Consider the following 17,571-nt stretch of genomic DNA (forward strand, 5'->3'; position numbering starts at 1 on the left):
GAGGTATCAGAAGGTTTTGAGCCAATTCCAGACTCCATTCCTCATGGAATGTGGCTTTTGTTGGACCAGGCTAAAGGAGATGGGCCATGTGCTCCTTCCCCCATCCCTAACCCAACCACTGTGGCCTGGTTTGCTCACCCTGTCAGTTTGGCCCTCGATAGAGCCCATGCTTTTCTAGAACACTATCCCCAGCCCAGCAGCGGTGACCTTTTTTCTACTTTAAAAATTCTTCAGGGCTAGGACTTGCACAGACCTGCAGGGCTGGGGCCGAGAGGGCTGTAGAGCCTTCTGGAGGCCACTGAGGTTCTCTTAGGTCTAGGTCCCCATTCAGGGCCCCTCCCCCAAGGAGAGGAGGCAGGACTTCAGACAGGCTCCTGCCCTCCTAGGTGTGTTTTCCAGGTGTGGAACGGGAAGAGCCACGGAGGGCCACTGGCAGTTTTGTCAAGCATGGGAATACTGAGTGGTGAGCATCCTTTCCTTATGTCACCATCAAACAGGACAGTGGTGCTGTGATATGCTGGCTTCACCACCCTCCCAAACAGGTGACAACGAAACCATGAAATGCTCATTTTCAAATCACATATGGCTTCTTTGACCCCATCAAATAACTTTATTCACACAAACGTCCCTTAATTTACAAAGCCTCAGTCATTCATACACATTAGGGGGATCCACAGTGTTCAAGGAACTTAAATATAATGTATCATACCAACCCAAGTAAACCAAGTACAAAAAATATTCATATAAAGTTGTTCACACGTAGGTCCTAGATTACCAGCTTCTGTGCAAAAAAAGAAAATAAAGAAAAATAGATTTATTAACTAGTATTTAAAACTAACTTTGTGCCTGGCTTTAAACCTCCCTCACGCCCAACACTGTCCCAAATTTGAAAAACTTATTGTACATCCTGCCTGCCCTGCTGATGGGAAGAAGCCCCTGGGGTACAAGACTTCTTTAAAGCTAGGGCACAAGACGACTTAAAGCATCCCCAAATAAGCTCCCTTCCTCCCATGGTCTCTCCTAGAAAGTGTCTAGGGTGGGGGGCTCCCTTTGATAGCCTCTGCAATCCTAGGGTTCCCTGGGCAGCCAATGGCAGTGGATTTCTCTTGGTGACGGTGGTGAATGCTAACAGTGGCCAGTACTACCGTGCACTGGGACTGGTCTCCCTTCAAGAGCATGTCTAGGACAGGAGCCCCCTGCCCTCAGGGCCAGGGCAGGACCACACTGTGCTCCAGCTCAGTGTGGGAGGGAGGAAGAGGCAGTATCCCTGGCTTCGGCCTCCAAACCCCGTCGGTCTGGAGAGCTGATAAAGAAGCTTGGCTGTTCTGAGGCTGCCTGCCAGCAGCTATCTTGTGTGCCAGACAGGCCTGAGGGAGAACTAATCAAGGGGAGGGAGACCCATCCAGAGTAGAACCGCCAGTGCCTCCAGATGTGTGTGGTGGTGGTGGTGGGGGAGCACAAGGGCAGGGTGAATGGTGGGAGGCACACTTGGTGGGCAGAGCTGGAAGGGGCCTTATGGCAAGGCAAGGGCAGAGTTAGGGTCCCCTCCTTTGGGGATGGCAGCCTGACTCCTGCTCTTCCAAGCGTCCAAAGATACCCCAAGGCTAAAGTCCAGACACCGTCCTTTTGTCTTCTAAAGAGGTAAACAGCCAACAGCATCTAGATTCCCACAATGCCAGCTCTTTTCCTTTTCTTAGAAAAAGATTCAAGCAAAAATAATCATCTTATTGCTCCAAACACTGGTTTTCTAGGGTAGGAGACAAGTGATATGTAAGGAGCCCAGGCTCTCGGAGGAAAGAGCAGGGAGGCGGGAATGTTTGGAGCGAGGCCATGGGGGAGCGGGAGTGGTCTTAGCACCACAGGTGGGGAGCAGGGGCAGTGAGGGGCCTTCCCCCCACCCAGGCATCTCTGCTTGCATCCGCTCTGGGGCCACCACTGGCAGTGCCACAAAGGAGGCCAGGCCTTTTCCAGAGAGTTAAATCTCCACCCACTGTGGGCACATTTCTCCTCCAGCTGTAAACAGGGTATTTCTTAGGTAAACATTTGATACACTCCCTCGGAAAGGCAGCCAGGCGGGCAGAGCCCATCAGGGTGGGAGGAAGGAGTTCCCATTACCTGTCCCAATGCCCCTGGGATGAGATGAGGCTAAGGCTGGCAACCTTAGTCCCGGTGTCCAGAAAGGGGTCAGGTGGAATCAGCCTGGAAGAGCAGACTGCCGTGTCCTCCTGGCTAGAGGTAAGGGGCAGGACGCCTGCTGGGGAGGTGGAGGCTGAAGGTGCACCTGTCTGCAGCAGTTTTCAGTCCTGGGCTAAAGCTGCTCGGGAGTGGCCTGGAGGTGGGTGGGGAGACCTGTGCCTGGCTGCAGCCCTGGGAAGGGGGCGTGGGAGTGCAGAGGGTCTCCTTCCCCCAGGGCTGTCTGTGGGTAGGAGGGAATGTGAGTGCAAGTGACAGATGGACAGACGGGGAGGGAAGCCATACGTTCACTGGGCTGGTGGGGGAGGCAAGAGATTAAGGCACTGTGATCTGTCCTGGCTGCCTCACACTAAGGGAAATCCGAGCTCAGACCCACGAGGGACAGGGCCAAGATGTCTCCAACAAGCCACCCTTTCCACAGACCCAAGGAGAAGAGGATGACTGAGTGCTGCCTTAGGTGTGGAAACTCCTAGAACTGGGACAGGCCTAAAAAACCTGGAGGTGCTGAGATGAGGCCCCACAGAGGCCTGGGGAGGAGGAGGAAGAGGGGAGATAGAAGAGGGGGCCAATCCCTGAGGGGGTGGCAGGGAGTGGCCCTGAGAGACTGCATGGGCCCCGGGGCTGACCCAAGGCTGCCCACCACCTGGCCGTGTACCCGTGGTGGACAAAATGGAGCAGTAGGGGAAGGGAGGTGGGGCGGGAGGGACAGGCACTTGGGGATAAAGAGCTGGCCCTAGTTGGAGCTGAGGAGGGAGGTCCTACCACCAAGCTGGCGCTGGCTGGGAGTCCCGGAGGAAAGGTGAGGAAGCAGATCCCCCTGCCGAGCTGCCTCCCTGAGGCCTACAGGGGAAGACTATGACACCAAGAGGACGCGCTATGGCCCTAAGAACACAGAGCTGAGACTGGGAGAAGCAGGAGAGAATGGCGGGCAAAAAGTAGGCATCCCAGGCTCAAGCCCGCGTGGGGGGTTTCAGAATGACCACAGCCAGGGTGCCGGGTTGGAGACTTGCTTTTCCCATTTGCTCATGTAGGCAGAGCTGACCCCCAGGGAAGACTGGCTGGGGGGGGCAGAGAAGGGACATGCACTCAATTAAGGAACCCTGATGCCCTGACCCTCCAGCTGCAGTGCAGAGTGTGCCCAGGAGGCTGCCTGAGAAGTCAGGAGAGGAGACAGGTGACCACCATGGGCCCTGCGCCTGTGGGATCCTGCTGGCAGCAGCCAACCACCGGCCAAGGGGAGGAAGAACTCTGGTGCTGAGGGGCTCCATGCTGTGCTGGTCTCCCACACCCCCAGGGCCAGAGGACTGCTGCTTTGGGGGAAGTCCCCCTTGGTCTCACACCAACTACAACGCCCTCCAGGTGCCTCCCCATCACTCCTCTGCTGGTTTAGGTACAAAAACAAAACACCCGACAAATGACTCCTTCCTCTTTCCAGAGGCCCAATCCCATCTGGCTGCTATGGATGTGAGGGCCAGACAGAGGGCCGCCCAGGGAGAAGGGCCAGGTTGGAGAAGCAGCCCAAGAGGGAGGCTGCAAGAGCACTGCCAGGAGCAGAGGGCCACCCAGACAGTGATGGCAGCGTCGAGGGGTCACAGCCAGGGGTGCTTTAGGGTAACAAGCCCCCACACCGGCACCTGGCAGGCACGGGTTCTCCCCTGTTCTGCCAGACACCTTCCTGCCCAGGGCAGCTCCATTCTCTTCCCATCGGATGCACTTGTGTTGAGGGCGGGCACTAGCAAAGTCCCTGGGGGAGAGGGAGATGGTTCTTGACATGTGTCCTGGTGTGACACCGTGGACCCCGGCACACAGGGCATACCCTTCACCGCACGAAGGTGGTGGCCAGTTCAGGGTGCCCTGTTATCATGGCAATGGTCACGACTGGCTGGTGGCCTCCGGCAGTCTCTGTGATGGCCTAGAAACTTGCAGCACACCTGGGAAGACGACGATCAGGAGGCAGCAGGGAGGGGTGACCTCAGCAGTGACAGGTGCCCATGGAAGACCCAGTGTGTCCTGGGCAGAGGTTTGGCACAACAGTTTCCTAACAGAGAGGTGGGCTTGTGGGGCTGGGGTCGGGTGGCCAGTCATCTGCAGCAAATGGGGATGGTCACATGCTACCTCCTCCCTGGGGACTCCCAGTTGTAAAGGACACAAGAGGGAACAGATTTCCAGCACTGAGAGTCCTGGTGTGGCCTGGGGCTCCCAAGAGCTTAAAGAGAACCAAACCCAGAGTTTAGGCCTCCTTTCTGGAGTCCTCCTGGCCACGCCCTAGTTGCCCTTTTCCAGGTGGTTCTTCGCCTCTGTCCCATCGAGGGCCAAGGGCCAGGACCAGCCCACCAAGGAATCCGGCAGTTTCTGCATCTGGTAGGGAGGTGGCCCACGGCCTCCTTGAGTCTTCACGTCCCATTCCAGGAGAAACCCAAAATGCTCTCCGGGGAGAAGGGTCTTCTCCAAGAAGTGAGATGCTGTATGAGCAGAACTGGGAGATGTGTAAAAGAGAGAGACAGAGGTAAAATGAAGGACAAAACCAAAATCGTTCCCTAAACCCTTATAAAAACGAACAGTGAAATTTATACATATGCCTTGTCCACACTGAATTTCTTTAAAGAAATAGTGCCTGTCCACAGCATAGCTCTCTGCTCTTCCAAAGTCTTGATGGTTTAAATTAAAAAAGGGGGGAGGGGGGAAATAAAAACTAAAAGGAGGGGGAAACCCAAACAAAAGCTTCACATTGCCGGAGATCCAGCTGTCGCTGTAGGGAGATCGCCAACCAGCCAAGCCATCACCTGTACCCTCTGCCGTCCTGTCGGAGACACGATGAGACTATGGGTCCCAAAGGATCGACCTGGAAGACAGAAGGCAGGGAGTGGGCATGGGATCACCAGGCTCAGCACCAGCATCCAACCCGACCGACTACACTAAGCTTAATGATGTGATGAGGCCCGATTTCTACATACTTTCTATGGAGTAACTCCAGTGTCGCTAAAACCACCCTGCCATGGACACACATTCTTATTTTTCAGGAAAGAAAACTGAGGAGCCCCAGTTTTTTAGGTTAGAAAAAAAACTGACTGATCCTGGAAGCAGGGACCCAGGCATGCTGGGGCAGCTACAGATCTGATCATGGGTCCCAAGGCCTTGTTCCCACCCTAGCTTCCTTGTGCTGTTAGGAGACACCCCACAGGCCTCACCAGCCCTGGTTCTGCTCAGCCCTTCCTCCCCTCCAGGGCTAACTGTGGGCGTGGGCATCACAGCACCCCCTCAAGCTTGAGCTACCTTATTTTAGAGGTAAAACTTGTAAAACTTATTTTAGAGGTAAAACTGTTAGTATTGGTGTTATCTGGAAACCACCTTGGCCAGGCCTCAGGAGTAAGACAAGAAGCCTACCCTTCAGGGACTTAAATCTAGAGGAACCTAGAACAGAAAAGGCCTACAAAGAGATGAGTTTTGGGCCTGCCCCAGACCAAGCCACGTGATCAAGTATGGCCTTGTCCTAGACAGTGTGGGCCCCAGGGCAGCAACGCCCTCCCTGCACCCGTAGTCATCCAGGTTCTTCCAAGTGCCTTCTTTCCTGCGTGCTTGTGATCCCCCAGAGGCTCTGTGGACTGAGGCCTGCCCTCCCAGCCCCGCGCCATCTCTACCTTAACCTGTCTGCCTGTGCAATCTGATGACATGGCCTGCCACCTCAGAGGTGGCCTTCTTGCCCTCAGAGAGAGAGTGGGCATAGGATAATACTGAATAATTTACTACCTATCAGCCTTGGTCTCTTCCTTTGAAAACTGGGGGCGCTTTTTTTGAGCTGAGTGTAGTATTAACTGTACAGTACCCTCCCCACCGCAGGTTCTGAAATTTGATAAGCCACCCCTTCCCAGCCAACTGTCCTCAGCCAGGGAATCTCAATGTGATAGACTTCAACAGGCCATGGTTTGTTCAGTCATCCACAGTGCTGCAGGCTCGGTGTGGGCACCAAGCAGGGACACCTCCACCATGCCCCACCCACTAGCCAACATGGGAGAGCCTTCTGGAAGGCTCGTGGCCACACATACTTTCAAAGCTTGAGACGTGCTTAGCCCCATACCCTCCAGTTCTGCTCCTGGAAATCCAGCTTCAGATAACACTAAATAAGGAGAGGACTTGGTGGAGAGAGATTTGCTGCTGTAACTTATGAGGCAATAACTCAAAAAAAGTCCAAAAATAAGGGATGATTAAGCAAATGATCCATCAACTTGATATATTGCAGAGGAAATGAGATAGTTGTATGGCGTTTTGATTATGCCAGAGCCTACTTCTGGGTTAAGTGGAAAACAGTAAGTTACTAAGTATGGCAGGAAGTATGAATATGGCGTGTCCCTAGCTCATGCTGGAGACCCCACTGTGAGGTAATGAGGGAGTGAAAACATAATCAGCAATCGACTATGGGGTTTAGTGGGTGTGGCCCTGAGATGTGATTAACTTTAGATAAGGCCATTAGGGTGGAACCCCCATGATTGGATCCTGGTGGCTTTGTAAGAGGGATAGGCCTGTTCCCTCCCTTGACACAGGATGCCCTGTGCTGCCTGAAACTGTCAGCAAGAAGGGCCATCACCAGATGTGGGCCTTTGATTTGAGACCAGAACCATGAGCCCAAATAAATCTCTTTTCTTTAGAACTTACCCAGTCTGTAGTAATGGGTCATTAGCAAGAGAACAGAGACTAATGCACTATGACTAAACAGACCCCACCCCCAGCACCAGCTGACAGCAGGAAAACCTGGCAAGAACTACACTGAGACTTTCTCCCCAGCCTCGGAGGCCGCTTTACACAACAAGCCAGTGGGACAGAGTGGCTGCACATGGCTGGGCCCACCACACAGCACCCCGCAAGAGTGCCTGATGTGGCAGCTGGTAATGCGGCTGTGATCACAGGTCCCTAGCTGGGAAGCCAGGTTGACACTTCCCAAGGCTCTGCCCTCCTGTCAGGAGGCCCCCTGGACAGCCTAGGTCTGGGTCTGCCTCTCCCCTGTGGAAAGGACTTTGGCTTTCGCTTGTGTGTCCCATCAAAGAGGACACACCTTTCCCAGGGAGTGTGGGGCATGGAAGGTGGGATGGCCCTTTCCATAGCCTGAGGGAAGGTGTGAGTCACATGATGCTGGGTTAAAGCAGTGGCCCTCCTGGGCACCTCTGGCACCACTCACAGGTCACCCTTCATCCTGGAAGATGCCACATCTTACCTCCTTAGCTGCCCCAGACACAGCCTGACAGGCTGCCAGCCTCAACCAGAGCTTGGTTTGTCCCACCCAGTGGAGCTCCTGCTGACCTAGAGCCCCCTCCAGGTACACGAAGCCCACCTGCTAAGCACAGTGCAAAATGGTGATGTGACAAGTCTGTGAGTGACATCTATACTTTACTTTGCGATTACTGTGAGATGAATTTGGCCAGTCTGACCAAAGGAACAGGCCCAAAAATATGGAACAACACGGCCCACATCCCAGAGCGGTCGAGTAGTAGGCCCAGCACTTAATCAGAACTTCTGCAGCTCTGTGGCCCAAAGCCTTCCCACCAGGACCAGCCTAGCCATGTGCTTTGAGCAGCAGTCACCGGCTCTAACAGTTTGCAGCTGAGATCTCTTAGCGCAGAAGGTAATCTGGAAGGTTTGTGGGCAGATCCTCATCCTTCTTATTTCAGCCTTTTGACTAAGGTCCCAACACATCCTGCCTTCTTATTTATCTAAAACTACCATGCAACAAACATTTATTGAGCATTTAATATGCGCCTGCAAATTCCGAGTACTTTATAGGTAACAACTTAGCAAGGCAAACCTAAACCCTCCTACACTGCTTTCTGATCACTGTGTCCCAAAAGGGACCAAGAGGTTACTTCTCCTCCTCATTTCACCCCAGCAACCCTATGAGGCGGGAGCTGTTGTCACCCCAGTCTTAAAAGAGCTGAAGAAACTGAAGCTCAGAGAAAGGCTGCAGTTAATAAAGGTGGTAGAGACAGGGTTTCAACTCGGGTTGGTCTCACTCCAAAGCCTCTGCTTTTAATGTGTGACTCTTACAGAAAATCCCTTCCTAGAGAGACAAGAGCGTGAGTGGAGTTTAAAACCCATTTAATCCCTGCATTTATAAATAGAATTACTTAGAAAAGGGCTCTTGGAAGGCTTGGCTTAGGTGCCTCTGTACAGGTCTGGTGCCCAGGGCACAAGGGGGGATGTGCTGCCAACCAGACAGTGAGAAGTTTTCCAGCAAGTTCTCTGCCAGCTAAGCAGCTGTCTGGTTTGCCTAAGGAGTCTGGGGGCCAAAAGGCTTTCATTAAGGCCATTAACAGCTTGGAGCACAGAAGCTGGGAGGAACTCAGGCAAGCGGTGACACGAAGATGAGGACAGAAGGGGCTCATGTCCTTCTCCTGCCCCTATTGCTCAACCTGCAGGCACAGTGCATCCTGGTGAATCAAGGATCATTCCCTCCTCAGAATATGGCCTTCCTGCTTTGTTGATGTTGAAGTGCCATTTCTTTGAACAGATGAAGATGAAAGGTAAGTAGAAGTGATTCAAAAAACTGATTCCCTTTCCCCATCCTGGTTCTAAATCATGCTGCCTTATGAAATGTGTTAAGTCTGGTAACCACAGGATTTAAAAATCTCTGGAAGCCTATAATCCCAGAGACTCAAGAGGTTGAGGCAGGAGGATGGCAGGTTTGCCAACTTAGTGAAACCATGTCTCAAATAAGAGCTGGGGATGTCCCAGTGGTAAGGTGCCCCGGGTTCAGCCCCCAGTATAGGGTGTGTGGGTGGAAGGCTTTCCAGGGCTCTATCAGGGAAGGAGCACAGGTTTCATGGCGGGCACTTGAGGGTTCAAGTCCAAGCCTTGCCACTCACTAGCCACTTCCATGATCCAAGCTTCCTTTCCCTACTAGAGAACGCAAATGGTGCTACTTGTCCTTTGGGGTCTGCTGCAAGAAGTGAGGAGTCAAGGCACCTGGCAGAGTGGCTCTCAAACGACCTTGCCTCCATCTGTGCTGATGGTCATTTTGGTTCTTAGGATGCCACAGACTGGACTACCTACAACTTAATATCGAGTCCAGGCTTAATTCAGGATATTTCTGTCCTATGTTCTCACCACGGAGATGAGAATAAAGAAGTGGAGGTGGTGGGGAGAGCAGCCCTCGGATCCCCGCTCGGAAGGATGTGGACCTAGGCCACACATTGTCATATTGGGTCCAGGGACAGCAGGTGGGAGGAGAAGTATTCTCGGCATCCTCTGCCAGAAAGCTGAAATACAACCTGGCTGTTTATCAGGACCTATTTGCTGAAAGTGTTAGAAGACTAGCCCCCGCCCCCACAAGCTTCAGAGTGGCACGGAGCACCAGGGAATTCTACCTGCTGGTCAGACAGGGACCTTGAGCATCTGTGATACCCCTGGCAAGCCCAGATTCTTTCTACTCTACACATTTCCTTTTATCTATATAAAAAATTTCTTTTCTATAGCCCAGTGTGGTGGCGCACACCTGCAAGCCTTGCAGCTTGGGAGGCTGAGGCAGGAGGATTGTGAGTTCAAATCCAGCCTCAGCAACTCAGTGAGACTCCACTTCTAAATAAAATATAGACACCCCATGAGGCTTTATAAATTGTGCCTTCTTTGTTTAGACAAAAGTTCACATTAAGAATTATCCCCATTTTGCAGATGAGTAAGCTGAGGCTTGTGTTATTAATTCTCAGCATATCATGATGTGAAGCAAACAGGCATCTGAGGTGAACAGAGGGAAGATAATCAGTCAGGGTCACAGATGAACTCCAACTGAATCATACTTCAGTTGGTTAGTACACCAAAGCATCTGGCTTCTCCTACTCAGACATCAACACACAAGCCCTAAGGGTTCAGTGGGCCCAGCACCCCTGTCTCTTCCAATCAGTCGGAGTGGAGCTTCCTGCCATGCCCTGGAGCTAGCAACTGTGGTGCTTCAAGTAGGGCAAGACCCGGGATGACTGTGCTGCACGCAGCCCTCAGCATAGCACACGTGTGTCCTGTGGTCAGGGTCTGAAGACCAAGGGTAGACAGTGAGCGGAAGAGTGCCATTCTCAGTCTTAAGGACTACTTCTAAGGGGCAAGGTGTAACAGAAAAGGGGAATAAGACTCCAGTAAGTATAAGATCACACATGGCAGCAGCTTCACAGGAGTCCGTGACAACCTGGAAGACCAAGGCAGATATCCAGGAGCGTGTCCCACACGTGGGGGGAGGATCACTTGGTATAATTTACCGAGTTGTTCTGTCCAGGGCGTGGGCCCTGCAGTAGGAAGATCCAAAAGCTCTCTCCCCATGACCAGCTCTGACCTCCACCTAGTCAAGGCCTTCAAGTCTCGGGTGTGAAGACCAGTAATAGCAAATTAATAGGCAGTGTGGCAAAGAGCACTTAATAAGTTATGATGATCACTTTAAACTATATCTAATAAGCACCAAAGGAAAATCCACAAAATCCTCACAAATAATCATTTGTGCAGACAAAAATCCTAGACGGATGACCTGGTCTCATGTCCGTTTTCTCTTCAGGTGAGAGCATCCTTTCTGCGTTGATCTGGTCACTTCCCCCTCACCCCAGCTGTCACTCAGCACTCACCCTTCCTCGTCCCTCCACATACCTCTTCTCTGTTCTCTAGAGATCAGGCATGTACACCTGCGACCCCACTCACCATGTGTGTACTCTGATCTTACCATCCCCTTAGATGACAAGCTTTCTTAAGGATGGACAGTCTGCTGCTTCTCCCAGGCCTCTCAGGTTACCAAGCAGTGTTAGGTGTTTAGAGGGAGCCCAGATACTGAGTGAGTGATAGAATAGAAACGGCCAGAATACAAAATTAATTTATGAGCTTCACAGGATCATTCATTCAATGAGACCATTTCAACAAGAATATGGTTAAAAATTCCTGCTCTGGTGGAGTTCCCACTTCATTACCAAGTGCTCTGCACACACTCCCACTGAACATCCAAGCAGCAGGTGCAGGGAGGCATACTCACCCTCACCTCAGAAGGCTGGGCCACCTCTCCATGCGCAGGTAGCTGGTAGGGGACAGAGCCAGGATTGGGTGTGACCCTGAAGGCCATGCTATTTCTCACCATGCTGCTGTGCTCTCACACCTTCAGATGGTGGGAGACATGGGCTGCTGGGGATCACAGGAGCCTACTGTTTGGATTCCAGCTCTCCAATCCCCTTCCCACCAGCTTTCAAAGGAGGCCTTCCCTCAAGGGAGAAGAAGATCTAACCATCTGCAAATACAGTTTATGCGGAGCAGGCCCTTGAAATTCAGGTGTGAATAGATGGCCTCTAACCATGTCCCCTAAGTCAGCCACAGGGACTTAGTTCATGAAAGCAAGTTAGGACTGGAGACGGGGGTTGGCTCTATGGAGCCTCTGAGAGGCAGACTGTAACAGCTCAGGCACGACCTGAGTCTTGGGCTCCTAAGTAGCAGCATATTTAAAGATACTAAGGTAACAAGCAAGAAAATGATGAAGGCCCGATGGCCAGGGGACCTGGCTTCCAACCTCGGCTTGCTCTGCTTCTCTGGAAACTTCATTTCTTCAGGTGTCCAATGAAGGACTTGGGACCAGTCAGGGATGTGGCAGAGGTTCTACAACTCTCTAAAGAATCATGAAATGTCACCATTCATTTTTCTGGTAAAATATCCCGCTATTCAGATTCAGAGATGGGTCCATGAAACAGGAAGCAGGAGAACCTCTGTAGGCTGCTGTTCTAGGAGGCAAAACTAACCAGGACACAGCCCGTGGGTGTGACGAGGGCTCCCCACGGCTCCAGGCCAATGAGCATTAGCAGGAGGCAGCGAGGCAGTGAGGTCCCTCTCCCAAAGGTCTCAAGCAACCTACGTGTCATCCCCACTTAAAAGGGATGGACGCCATGGAGAGAAGGTGGCTCTGTGCCCCATCAGTTGTCCACCTACAGCAAGGACACACTCTCCGGCAGCAGGACTGGTAGGCCCAACGCACAGCAGGGCGGGGCTGAGGGGCTCCAGCAGGCTCGAGAGCCAGGAAAGGGCGCTGCAGATGTCTGCTTTAACTCAGTGGGCGAGGAAGTTCAGTCTGGGGATTGAACAGGTCTATGCCAACTGACCGTGAGTGGTTACTGTGGAAGCTCTCAGGCAAGGAGACTTAGTCACATCATTAGACCATGTCATCACCACCGCTGATATCATGACTTCAAGTCTGATTCCCTGGAGCATACTGTCAGAAATGCTGGTATTACCAAGTTCACCAAATGCACAAGAGTCATCACTGGGCAAGACGAAGATTCCAGATTTGGAGGTGTCCATGGTAATAGCAGTAGCACCGGGTCATCCCTTCTGGGTCTGAGAACCCAGACCCACCGAAACCTGGTCTTTCTGGCCTTGAGAAACCAGAGGCGCTAAGGCACTGGGGCCCAGGTTTCCCTTAAGCACCTCAGCTGGTAAACAGGTCCTGGGTGGAACTCAAGACCAGCAGAGAACTTTTTGTCCCTAGAAGCAGCCCTGGTAATTGGCAGTTAGTAATGTGGATACCCTAATGATTCCCCTCCTCAACTTATTAAGTGGGGGGTTGAAATAAAAACTGTGACGGTCTCCCCGGGTCCCCACGGAGCTGGGTTCAGCTGCGGTGGCCTTGATTAGCAGAGAAAGGGCCCTAGGGAAGGCAGGGATCCTGGGAGCTACCCTAAGGGCCCATGCCAGGAGGAAGATGCCTAAGTCCCCGTTATTAGCTAGAGGAGAGGTCACTTTTCCATATGGGGACAGGACAATTTGTGGTTATAAAAGGAAAAATTCAAACAAGGTTGTGACCACAGAGTGGTCCAGACAAGAGGAGACCATATGGACTTCTGGTTACAGCAACAAGGCCGAAGCCCAGCAAGCCACGGGGAACTCAGCGGGCACGTGCTAAGGGGTTTGGGGCTCTCCTGGGGAAAAAAGGGTACCACAAATTGTTAGGGAGAAGAAACAAAGCGAAAACACTTGATTAGCTTAAGAGGATTTGGCAAAAAACAAAATAGCAAGGTGAGGCTGCCGCATGGATCCACCGTCACCAAGTTTCTGTGTGTGAGCTGGAGCCGGAGACAGAATACACAGTGCGCACAGCCCGCACTTCTGACAGGGAATGGTGGCCCTGAGAAGACAGATGTCTTGCCCGACTAACCCAGCCAGTAAGGGGCAGAGCGGCTGTGTAAACCTAGGCTTGCGGTCCATCAGGTTCAACAGCAAGTCCCCTACACCCTGATACCACCATGGGAACATGGTGCTCAGATCATCCTATCCAGTTGAAGTTGAAGGAAGAACTTTAACGTTCTGCAAGGTGGCTGTGCAGTCTCACACCTTCTGGAGATGTGTTCTGCCAGGTGTGATCTCCCCTCTGTTACTCATTCACCGTCCTAAAATACAGCCCTGCACAACCCACCCTGGGATCCACTCTCAAACATTCCCACTGCTCTGCCTGCACCCGCACCACTTCCTTGCTAGCCTCCCATGCCTGTTCTCCTTTCTTCAAGGTCACCTACAGTGAAACATCTCAGCCCACACGTCGTCCTCACTTGCAAGCATGCCATCCTCCTGGCTCCTAGTGGTCCTGAGAGACAGTGCTGGCCAGATAGTCTCTCTTTGGAAGCTCAATGGAAAAGAGCCTGGGCTTGACCTCTATCCCCTGAGCTGACCCTCAATGGCCATGTAGCACTTCCTCTCCCTGGAATGGGAGTATGGGGGCTGAGACACCCAGGACACAGGTGAGGGTTTAACAAGATAAGCAGAGCAGAGGTCTGAACAATACCACATGCTCAGCAAGTTAAGGTTGTCATGCCCTCACCCCTCCTCTCATGCCTCACCATGACTGCAGTCTGCGCAGGTCTTGTGCAGAAACAAGAACAGTGGACGCAGGACCACAAGTAAGCACCAAGGGCTCAGTATTCATTTGAAAACACTCAGGGGTTCCTGGGTTCCATGGAATGGAACTGGAGTGGAAGAAGAGCTGAAGGAGTGACCTTGGAACACCTTCCCCACCAGCTAGATGTCACTTAAGGTTACACCTTCAGCCCTAGAATTGCACTTAGCATCCTGAAGGCAGCTACCCAGAGACCTTCCCCCTCCACCTCCCCCCTTGCACTCCTTTCCTTAACCCAAAATAGAAAGTATTTCCCAAATGCAAATTAAAGTAACTCTCAAAATCAATTTTACAGCTAGCAATCATGGTCCTGCTGTTATATAACTATTCAAAAACTAAAGAGAGCCAGACGCTGGCTCCCGTGGCAGAACTACCAGGCTTTTGCCGGGACAAGACCCTGCTCAGGTTTTGGGCTCTAAAAATCAAAACAATACAAAACCAAAATGCCATGTTCTTGATTCTTGATCACAGCAGAGTGCATATGCAAATAAAAACACAGAGCCAGACACAGTCACCTTCACTTGGATTACAAGTGAAAGAACAAAACACTACATGTAGCCACCAAATAAAGGCCGGGAAGGAAGCCTCGGGGTCCCGGAGGCCACATCATGCTGAGAAGGTGCCCTCCATTCAGCAAATTCGAGATTCAACCACCCTCTGAGACCCTGCTGATCACACCCCAGCACAGACACCTGCAGGAGCAAGGAGGACTTCATTGGTGTCCTGCGCTATCACCCTCCATACTCCCCAAATACCTCTTCTGCAGTGGTCAGGAGCTCTTACAGTTCTGTCCCCACAGCCAGTGAGAGCCAGAGACCACAGTCATCTTTGAGCTACCCTACCCCTCCCTCACTTGGTGAGTCTGACAGTCCCTCAGGAACCCCCCAGACACACTTTGACCTCACTGCCCTCTGCCATCACTACCTGGCCTCCCTCCAGCTCTACACACCGCACAGCAGCCAGGGATGTCCTCCACCCACACATGTCTGCGGTGCAAACTGCTGCTCAATCACTTACAGTGACCTCAAAGCTTGGCCTATCAGGCTCCTGTGTTCCTCTCCCTCTGCTTAGCAGAGGCATCATCCTCCGGTCTGCTTCATTGGCACCATCTCAAAGAAACTTTCTTTGGGCTAGTCCCCTATTTTTGCTATTTCTTCATCCATTCCCAAGCAGTACTCCTTTAGGACATTTCTCTCCAACTAAGGAGACTATGTGCCTCCAGGGTGGGGACCATGTCTGTTTTTCTCACCAATGCATTACGAGCACCTACCATAGTGCATGGTACGTAGCAATCAACAAAGAATGAATGGGGCCGGGTGCGCGTGCCTATAATCCTGGCGGCTTGGAAAGCTGAGGAAGGAGGAGAGCAAGTTCAAAGCCAGTTTTTGCCTCAGCAAAAGCGAGGTGCTGTGCAACTAAGAGAGACCCTGTCTCTAAATAAAAATACAAAATAGGGCTGGGGATGTGGCTCAGTGGTTGAGTGCCTCAGTTCCCCAGAGTTCAATCCCTGGTCCACCCCCCGCCCCCAAAAAGAACAGAATAATGGACCCTCTCTGGTGTTTTTCCTTTTATTAGCAAGGGGAACAGGGGAGGCAATGAACGAGCACACATTTCGAGATGCTAAGTCTGTCTCCACTTCCAGCTGGGACAAGAACTGGCATCACAGGACAGGATTCAGCATCAGTCATGTGCCTGGGATTCCTCTGCTCCACATTGGGGTGCCATTTAATCCTCATGCTAGCAACAGCTCGGTGGGTCAGAAACTTTGGTTTACAAATGAGGCCTCCAAGGCCTCGAGATTGCCTAGGGTTTAAGTGGACAGAGGTCAGGGACAACCTTATCTCCTCAACCCAAGCCTGATGTGGCAGGTGCTCAATTCGTGAATCAAGCCAGGATTCAAAGCCATGTCTAATCCTAGGTCCTACCTGTGCATCGCATCAGTGCTTCACCATTCCATGTGTTCCTTTCCCTAGGGGTGATTCCCTTCCTCTCAGCAGACTCCCAGAGATCCTCTTATTATCCTACTGGTACTTGCCCTTTGATCACCTTAAGAGGTTCCTCATTACCATGGCTTGGAAGTTCACTTTCCCAAAGCTGGGGAAGCCCATGGAGAAGTTAAATTATTTCTTCCTCCTCCTCCTCCCAAGAGGAGGCCACAGGGCCTTGCCTCAGCCTAAAGGCAAATTCACAGAGAGGGGGCTGGCGGGGTGGGTAGGCATGCTGAACAAAAGAAAACTGTCCCAGGTCCTAGAATCATGAACACCCCTGAACGAGGAACATGCCAGAGCTGGAGGAAGAGGGTTAAGAGTGGTCCTTGGTAGCCTGGTTCTCTCAATTAGGAAACCAAGATCAGAGAGTAGGAGTGACCACGCCAGAGTCACAGGGCTAGGTAACTAGAGACCAACATACGAAACTACAGAAGTCAGGGTCAGAACTTTACAGCCCTCTTAGGCCTAGCTCCAGGCTTTTCAAAGCAAAAGGTGAGAGCAAGGGTCTGCACCACAAGAGGTGGCCCACTGCCTTTGCTATTTTGCAGAGGCATTGATCCCACTGTGCAAGCATCACCAATGCCTGAAGGGCTAGACACGGGCCCCTCCCCAGATGGGCTGCATGAAACAGGTCTTTGAACAAGTTTCCAGGTGATACTGCTGGTCTGTGGACGAGAGTTTGAAAACCACTGGTATGGCGTTTTCTGCAGACACTGTTGGGGAGTGGAATCAAGTGAGAAGTATGAAATGGCTTGAAGCTGTCCAAATAATGGGGCAGAATCTCAACCTATTCAATAGAAAACCCCTTATTTAGGACACCCGGGGTTCCTGGCACCAGCGAATCAGAAGCAATCCTTCCAACCTCAGCTCCGTTTCACCCAGGGTCAAGGCTGCACAAGACTCCGATTTAGTCTGCCTAGGGCATCAACTTCATTCTAGGAGATGGGAAACTGGATTCTAGCAACAGCTGTGGCACTGCTACAGGATACACTCAAGAGGCAGGAGCTGAGTACTCCCTGAAGCCTTTCTGTGCCACGCCAAGCTGGTGCCCAGGCCCTTAGATGCTCCAGGTAGAGAAGGGAGGAGGACCTCTGGATTGTATCTGTGGTGACATCTGGATTTCAGTTTAGGCACTTGGCTTCAGCCCCAGAACAAGTTTTATTAAAGGTAAAAGTCACCCTGCTGTTTGTTTGGGGTGTGGTAGACTCAAACGTACTTCTGCTACCCCATGCAAACCAAAGGTTCCCTTCAAATATTCACCAGATCCAAGCAGGCAATCTGGTTACTAACAACAAATGACTCTTTACTTGTGACTTCCAGTTCTCTTTATGTCTGGTACAAGGGGCTGGGCTGTGCTGGTAATGCCCATGCAGTCTGCCAAAATCTGACAGCACTAATACTCCTACCCCATGCCTCAGATTTGCCCCAGACTTCAGTGTTCTAGAAGGGCATGTCTGAAAACAAGAAGGGAGGGGGAGGGTGTTGTATGTAGTTGTCAAGGGTGTCCCT

At 51.9% G+C, this 17,571-nt stretch overlaps 1 protein-coding gene across 2 annotated transcripts in view; it reads right to left on the bottom strand.

Moving 5' to 3' along the window:
* Positions 1 to 583: 583 nt before the first annotated feature.
* Positions 584 to 17,571, bottom strand: part of Stk35 (serine/threonine kinase 35) — a 40,926-nt gene continuing 23,938 nt past the window's right edge. Inside the window, exons 4-5 of one of the 2 annotated variants that reach the window (XR_006849487.2) lie at positions 2,116 to 5,035; positions 584 to 781 (exon numbers count right to left, since the gene is read on the bottom strand). The gene's annotated coding sequence lies outside the window, so the exon portion shown is untranslated. Of the gene's footprint in view, positions 5,036 to 17,571 lie in introns of both variants that reach the window. The other variant, XM_046433428.2, reaches the window with a different exon arrangement.

The sequence above is a fragment of the Marmota monax genome, unplaced genomic scaffold, assembly GCF_021218885.2.
Source record: "Marmota monax isolate L192 unplaced genomic scaffold, Marmota_monax_Labrador192_F-V1.1 WCK01_AAM20220418_F8-fsc00014, whole genome shotgun sequence".
NCBI lineage: Eukaryota > Metazoa > Chordata > Mammalia > Rodentia > Sciuridae > Marmota > Marmota monax.